Raw genomic sequence first — 8216 nt, 5'->3', positions numbered from 1 at the left:
ACAGACTGACTTTACAGTCATGGGGCAGCAGTATGCTTTTACAACAGTGGAATTCACACCTCTCCAGACCAGGGTTTCATTTGTTTGACTTGTATCTCTTTTAGAAAGAGCACAGAAAAAAGTAAAGGTGAAAGGTTACGGCCGGGAGAACTGCAAAAGAAGCAGACGTCTGTGCGCTACTGAGCTGTATCAAAACAGTAGTAACACATGATGCCAGTGCAACGTCTTGAGTTGATGATTTAATAAAAGGAGATGAAAAACTGCTTGAGAGGTAGTTACTTAAAAGCGCCAATCAAAACTGACCCGTTCCACAAAGTGTGACCCGGGGCAAAGAGAGAAAGACAGGCTCAGACATGCCCACAACAGTCACAAAGCCTGGGGAGACCTCTGAGAAATAAGAATTCACACACTTTCAACCTAAATGAAAAGTTACGTCAAAAGGAAGGACTATCACAGATTGAGAATAATAACAAACAGCTAATGCTGCATGGTGTCTCTTTCTCTTACTATAGCGGTTGATTTTTCCATTATTTTACCGTGTGTGTTTTATTACACAGGTGTCTGATGCCTGACATCCAGGATTCTTTAGCAGGGTTCTACAGTGCGACCATTCTTCTCGCATATGTGGCAAAATATTTTGCTGTGCGACCTGGAATTGTCATTTAGGAACACCAGTGCACATATAAAAAAATGAATGATTCAAGCTTTAATATTTCTCATTGTGCTCCTWAATGTTCTTGCGTGCGCGCYCCTAGGTTTTTCAACATAMGTGCACACGTGCTCCTTCTAAAAAAAGGTCKGCGTAGAGCCAGCCCTATTTAGTACATAAAGATGTTTAGTTTGCAGATAAGATGGGGTTGAGGATGATACACTTGTTTGACAAGATAGCACTCTGGTGAAAGAGGATATGGTCATCCACAACCAGCTGAGCAGCATATTAGAGCTCTGTGATGTTCTGACACAAAACCTGTCACTATTTTGAAATGTCCTCTGTTTAAAGCACTGAGAACAACAGACCACAGTATAAAAGGTAATGTCTTATAACACAAGAACATATTAAAGGTAGCCTATACCATAGAATCTGTAGTCACATATCCATCAGAGACCAATGAACAACTCTCTCTGTGCTTTTACTCTCCTGTTCATTCTCTAGCGTTTTGTTTCCATCCAGTGGCGGACMTTGGTACGGCACCTCACCACAAAGATGACATTACACAGAGTAGGTTGGGTGCTGTCATTCAGTGGAGCAAGACTGGACATTCCACTTTCTAGTGTCTCTTGTATTACATTCAACAGATTGAGAGCACTGAAATGCTAATCATTTGGCGTTTTGTAGAAGTCCCGTGAACCCTTCCTATRTGGAGTAGGCAAGCTCAGTCAAATGCTTAACGCTTAACGTTTTGGCAAGAAAACTAATACTGTTTGAACCCAGGTRTGCTGCACAGAGGTCAGRCTAGTCCTCATCTGGAGGTTATCACCCTGAGATCAGACTGAAGTCACACACAGACYTACACGTGTCATACAGTCTATTCTCGCAGTTCAACATCCATGAGTCATGCGGCTCTGGTTATTCAAAGTAWGATCTGACACCAGGCAGAGTTAGCCTGGGGCGGGAGAAAACATTTTACAAATCAAATGTGTTATGGATGGTGACCATGGTGTCGCAAAGGAGTGGGCAKTGAGAGCKAGAGCCCCAGGACCACCAGCCCCACAACATCAAAGATCCACCCCCATATCTTACATACTGTATGAGGTTGTTTCTATWAAACACCAAACCACGGTGTGTGTGACCAAAGAGCTCTATTTTTGTCTAATCTGATCATAGCACCCGGTTCCAAATCAAGTGCCAATGCTGTTTAGCAAACACCGGGTGTTTACATTTGTTGCTCAATAAAGGCTTCTATTGGCATGGAGGCGGCGTCTATTTGTAGATTTGGAGTCTTGGTGATGCCAGGATGCGACCAAGTTGGGTAATTCTCCAACGATGACCTTGGTCCTTTCTTGCCTAACCATCTTCCTCACTGTGATTGGGGACAAGTTACACTTGGGTCCTCTACCAGACCTGCTAACCACTGTTCCAGTGGTTTTAAACTTTGTAAATGTTGCCCAGTAGATTCCTTTTCCCCATTGTGATTAACGACAGTTGGGTTTTACATGCGTGTTAACTCATTTTTACCTCAGTGAAACAGGAAGTCATGAAGGCCACAATACAGTTCTTTAAATTATGTATTTTGTGTCGCCATGACTAAGTGGCCAGGGAGACTTTGCTTCAGGGGGAGGTGTGCAAAAAAACACTTTCATTACACACGTATGTAACAGGACAAATATCTTCAAAACCTGACTGCTGACATGCAGAACAGTTTGGGACTGTATCAACAGTGGACTAATGAAAAAAAACACTCAAATATAGTTTGAGTAGAGTTCCCTTTAAGCTGAGATTAATACAAAGAAAAGTATACTATGTTAATGCTGATTCAATTGTGTTTGATTTTATTTATAAGATTCGTTAGGGGTGCTAATCATTTTGATACCTTTTTTAGATTTGTTTTATTACTTGTTAAACACATATTTTTCTCTGAGAAGTTGTATTAGTAATATAATGTTCCCATACATTGGCCGGTCGCAGTTGTAAATGAGAACTTGTTCTCAACTGGCCAACCTGGTTAAATAAAAAAATAAAAAGTATTTGCATTATTTTTTACACAGTCTTTTTATATCATCCTTATCAAGGGTGCCAATCATTTCGGTCGTGACTGTAATGTAAGCTCTTAGGGACTCTAAACCTTACACAGTGCTCGTGTCACTGTTTTGAATAAAACTGGAATATTAACAGTGAATTGAGCAAGAGCCGGCAAGAGCTTGTGTTGTTTCTCTTATCTTTGAAGTTGTCATTATCCCACACACACCTGCCACACAAGACATCATGAGGTTTTAAAATAGGTTGAAAAATGTATTATTTCAGCTGTGACTCTGGCCACTTTAAAACGTAGATAACTATGAATACAGTATAGTTATAACAAACATTGACTTCCTTCTCTCTTCTCTTAAACGGCTGTTGCAAAAGAGGAAATCCACTCTGAACACAAAACCCATTCCAGTAACCAAACAATACATCACACTTGACAGATCACTGTGCAATAACTCAATCACTCATAGAATTCTCAATAGAGAATTGTTCCTCTTTTGGGGGCACATTGTCATAGGCCCAGCAAAGTGACCCTATGAGAGGACAGTACATGCAGTACAGTACTTCATCAAGCTCACCTCTTTCTCCTCACTTCCCTTAACCAGGACCTCGGTGCTGTTGAGCTCCACGGCGGTAAAGGTGTCCATCCCTGGAGAAGTGATCAAAGACAACATGCATTAGTCATGGTTTATAGGCGGCATTGTAAACAAGAATTTGCTCTTAACTGACTTGCCTAGTTAAATAAAGGTTAAATAAAAATGGTTACTACTAGTCTAACACGTATTATCAGTTTGACCACGAGTTAATGTACATTCGCTAAATGTTCATTATTATTTTTTGGGGTAGTTCAGTTTTTCTTTCTCTCTGCATTGTTAGGAATGGCCGTAAGTAAGCGTTTCACTGTTAGCATGGGATGAAGCATGGATGAATGAAATCTAAATCAAGATTTACAGAAGTGTTTCGGTGGATGTCTAAGTCTCCCTATTAATGTGTAGTAAATTATCATTAATGATGATAGTGTAAATTAATGTAGAGTGTATTCTCATCCGTACAGATGCATAATAATACATGTTTTATTCTATACATATTCTATGTAATTCTATGTTGTCACCCTTCTGTGTTGAGGGTTGTCAAACACGGCGTCAGGATCCGCATACTCAGAGGCAGATCCACATGCCTGTCTCGGAGATCTACGAGAGTACTTGGAAACACAACACAACACACACTTCAACGGGCTAGAAACATACAGGCATCTACAGACTTCGTTGAATGCTAGTGTTTGGTGTTTGTACAGAGTCAAGTTGAAGATTTGTTATAGAATGTTAGAATTGATTAAATCCCAGAATTGAATTTGCCAATACCTAACTCACCCTTGATTCTTCTTTGTAAGACGCATGCTGCTCCAAGCCACCAGGCAGTGATGATGATCACAATAAAGATGATCACAATTAAGATGATCAATCCTATCAAGAAACAGAAAACAATCAATTGTTGAGCAACAAGATAAAGGCCATGCAAGTCATTCTGGACTTAAATGTTCATGTTATTTATAACGTGGGTTAGTCTGACAAATGATAACCAATTCAGATTTGGTGTCAGAAACACACACGTTGGGCAAGATTGAGACATTTTTTAAATGCAATCAATGTTACCAAAGTGGGGCGATTTTCCCGCAGAGGGTTTTGGTTGAGCAGTTCCCGCCAAACCTTTTCAATAAAGAGAAGATAAAAGTTGTGTACTGATGGATTCACTTCACAGTGGATTCACTTCACAGTGATTCACTTCACTCTGGTGGATCAACTCACCTGTATTCTTGGTGGTGCTAGTAGCAGTTGTGCTAGCAGTTGTGCTAGCAGTTGGTGCTGCTGGCTCTGCTGGGGGCTTTGAGGTAGAGACGTCCATTGTTGAGGGCCAGGATGTAGGTCCTGGAGTGCATCTTGAGAGAAATGACTGTTACTTTACCTCACCCACCAAAGCAGTAGGAAATTAGACATCGATCAGAGACCGAGACTGTATCGACTGGTCTTGAGTGGTCTCAAGACCCAAGACAACGAGGTCAAGACTCCATCTCCAGTATCGACCACTGACCATAAACTGACCATACAGTGAAAGCAGCAACTCCACTACCTGAACTGGTCTTCAGTGGTGTGGTTACCGTGTGGTTAGGCCTCCGGTGGAATTGGTTATAGGGACGTTATCAAAAATGAGATCAGGAAGGCTTGGGTTATGGCGGATAATGTTAAATCATTGTTGTCTACAGCCGTGGTATGTCCTGGAGTGCTGTGTCGTTGGCTGGGTTGGAGGCTGAGGTGGGCTGGGTTACAGTGGGATTGACTGGCTGTGTCTGGGCTGTGGTGGTAGAAGCCAGGACGAGACCTGGAAAAAGACGTGGGTTTAGAGTCAGTGTTTGGGGAGTAGTGAACTACATGTAGTTCAACTAGTCATTTCATGACATTTTGCTGTAGCTTGGTGGTACTGTAGTTGAACTCAATTCACAGCTTGGTAGTGTTTTCAGTAGTTCATTACTTTGTTGCCATGTTGTGGTGTAGCTAACTACTGGAACTACACACTACTTGTTTTCAGTAGTTCATTACTTTGCTGCCATGTTGTGGTGTAGCTAACTACTGGAACTCACACACTACTTGTTTTCTGTAGTTCATTACTTTGTTGCCATGTTGTGGTGTAGCTAACTACTGGAACTACACACTACTTGTTTTCAGTAGTTCATTACTTTGTTGCCATGTTTGTGGGTGTAACTAACTACTGGAACTACACACTACTTGTTTTCAGTAGTTCATTACTTTGTTGCCATGTTGTGGTGTAGCTAACTACTGGAACTACAACACTACTTGTTTTCATGTAGTTCTTACTTTGTTGCATGTTGTGGTGTAGCTAACTACTGGAAAACACACTACTTGTTTTCTGTAGTTCATTACTTTGTTGCCATGTTGTGGTGTAACTAACTACTGGAACTACACACTACTTGTTTTCTGTAGTTCATTACTTTGTTGCCATGTTGTGGTGTAGCTAACTACTGGAACTACACACTACTTGTTTTCTGTAGTTCATTACTTTGTTGCCATGTTGGGTGTAGCTAACTACTGGAACTACACACTACTTGTTTTCAGTAGTTCATTACTTTGTTGCCATGTTGTGGTGTAGCTAACTACTGGAACTAACACTACTTGTTTTTTGCAATAAGAAAATAAAGTATGGTGGACGTAGGAAATCATGTCCTTTCTTTTTTTATGTATCAGAGTTTGGAATCCCGATCTATGATATTTCAGATTTAGAAATGATCATTTTCACAAAGTAGCTTCATGTAGTGAACTACTTTTTTGTTGTTGTTAAAACTACATTGTAGTCACATTATGAATATTGAGCAGCAACTGTCCCGTAGACGGGGCACCGATCCACAAGAAGTTGAAGTAAAGATAGTTCCCTTAAGGTCGGGCTCTACAGCACAACCTTTTTACTCGCACATGCGCCTCATTATTTGCTGTGAGACCTGGAATAGAAAATGAAGGATGTAATATCTCAAATATCTTTCATTGTGCTCCTAAATGTATTTGTGTGCGCCTGCATTTTTTCAACTTAGGTGCACACATGCTCCTCGTAGAGCCCTGTAAGGGCAGCTTTAGTGTAGCTCATCTTCTTCCAATGCAAAGTAATTGAGAAGAGAAGAAACCATTGCATAGATAGTGGCATTGATTACATTAGCAGTTTTTTTGGGCAGATAAACTGAATTGACAAACCAGTTGTCACGATCGTCGTATGGTGGAAGAGAGGAGGACCAGGTGCAGCGTGAAGTGAATGCATTCTTCTCTATTTATTATCACGAAAACGAAGAACACTTTACAAACTATACAGAAACAATAAACGTGAAGCTATAAATGACAAGTGCATACACAGGCAACTTACATATAGACATAGACAATAACCCACAATACAAAACAGGCTACCTAAATATGGTTAACTAATGGCTCCTAAATAATAACCCACAACGCAAAACACCTGCCTCTGATTGAGAACCATATCAGGCCAAACACAGAAATAGACAAACCAGACATACAACATAGAATGCCCACACAGATCACACCCTGACCAACCAAAACATAAAACATACAAAGCAAACTATGGTCAGGGTGTGACACCAGTTGAGAAACAATCTCGTATTTGTATAATAACTGTGCAAAATAATCAAAGACTTGATCTTAACTATACAAAAAAGCAAGTACATCAAAGTAATGTTATACTAGATCAAATTCAACAAGAAACCTAGTGGTTAAGAGTGTTTGGCCAGCCCCAAAAAATAACATATTTTTTGTTATTATTTTAAAGATAAAAAAGAGCTTTCGGACAGTAAACGAAAGGTCTCTGGTTCGAATCACCGAGCCGACTAGGTTGACGTGCTCTTGCACAAGGGCACATCAACAGTCTCTGTAAGTCGCCCTGGATAAGAGCGTCTGCTAAATGACTCAAATGTAAACATACTGTAAATGTCGCAAAACAGAGAAAGGCAGAGAGGCAGCTTACCCAAAAGGACAATCAGACAGGGAAAAGTAAACTGTATTTTGTCCATTTTGAGTAACCCTTGTGTATAGTTATCTTTCCCTGTTACTCTAGTAGCCTGCTGTAGACTGTGTCACTAACAGAGTGAGGAAATGCAGTGCAATCTAGTGCATCCCTCTCAGGATGCAGGGCATGAAGCCACAGAGAACATGCACCGCCACAGGATGTATAATAGAGAAATAGGTTGCTCAAAAAAGTACTGGGGAATTACAAACTTTTATACAAAACTACTCCCCCTTCGGGTTCAGAATTCAGACATTCTCTCAAAAGCAGAGGAGTAATGCTTTTCTATCATCTAGGATTCTGCCCATACCCAACCCCAGACATTTATTGTTTGATTCCATCATTAAAAGTGGACGCTGAATTTGATTCCTGATGCTTGTGTGTGTTGTGGTGTATGTGTGTAATACAGTACCCTTACAACACCCTTATCTTACCTCATCTTATGACTGCATTGGGTCATGTCTGTCTTTATCAGGTTGCCACAGATACTTGTTGTTGATCTGAGTCGTCATGCAGTATTTATGTCTTCCTTAGTAACCTCTCAGTTCTTTCCTTTGAAGGCAACGACAGCAGGCACGTACAGCGATGATGGAGCTCATGCAATCTTTTTAAGGACAAATAACTAAATATCTACTTAAATATCAGTAGTCAGTACCAGCACAGAAGAAAAGGTGCTGTCTGGAACCTAAAAGGGTTCTTTAGCTGTCCCCATAGGATAACCCATGAATTAACCCTTTTTTGTTCCAGGTAGAACCCTCCGTGGAAAGGGTTCTACCTGGAACTAAATGGGTTCTACCTGGAACCAAAAAGGGTTATCCTATGGGGACAGCAGATTAACCCTTTTTTCTAAGAGTGTGGTGATAGTGGATTTAAAGGCCTCTCGCACACTCCTCATCCCCTCCAGTTGCCTAATAAATCATACTTTGATACCAGTTATTGCTATGCAGCCAAACAA

General features: G+C 40.6%; 1 long non-coding RNA gene across 1 annotated transcript; it reads right to left on the bottom strand.

Moving 5' to 3' along the window:
* Positions 1-4056: 4056 nt before the first annotated feature.
* On the bottom strand, positions 4057-7358 carry LOC112075132 (uncharacterized). Its single transcript, XR_002894928.2, has 5 exons — positions 7223-7358; positions 4814-5062; positions 4492-4622; positions 4339-4392; positions 4057-4149 (listed from the first exon to the last, which is right to left on the bottom strand). It is a non-coding gene; the product is annotated as an uncharacterized lncRNA (long non-coding RNA).
* Positions 7359-8216: the final 858 nt, after the last annotated feature.

The sequence above is a fragment of the Salvelinus sp. IW2-2015 genome, unplaced genomic scaffold (genome assembly GCF_002910315.2).
Source record: "Salvelinus sp. IW2-2015 unplaced genomic scaffold, ASM291031v2 Un_scaffold2997, whole genome shotgun sequence".
NCBI classification, from domain to species: Eukaryota; Metazoa; Chordata; class Actinopteri; order Salmoniformes; family Salmonidae; genus Salvelinus; species Salvelinus sp. IW2-2015.
Note: the sequence above shows the minus strand (reverse complement) of the source record. Positions and strands in the feature narration are given on the sequence as shown.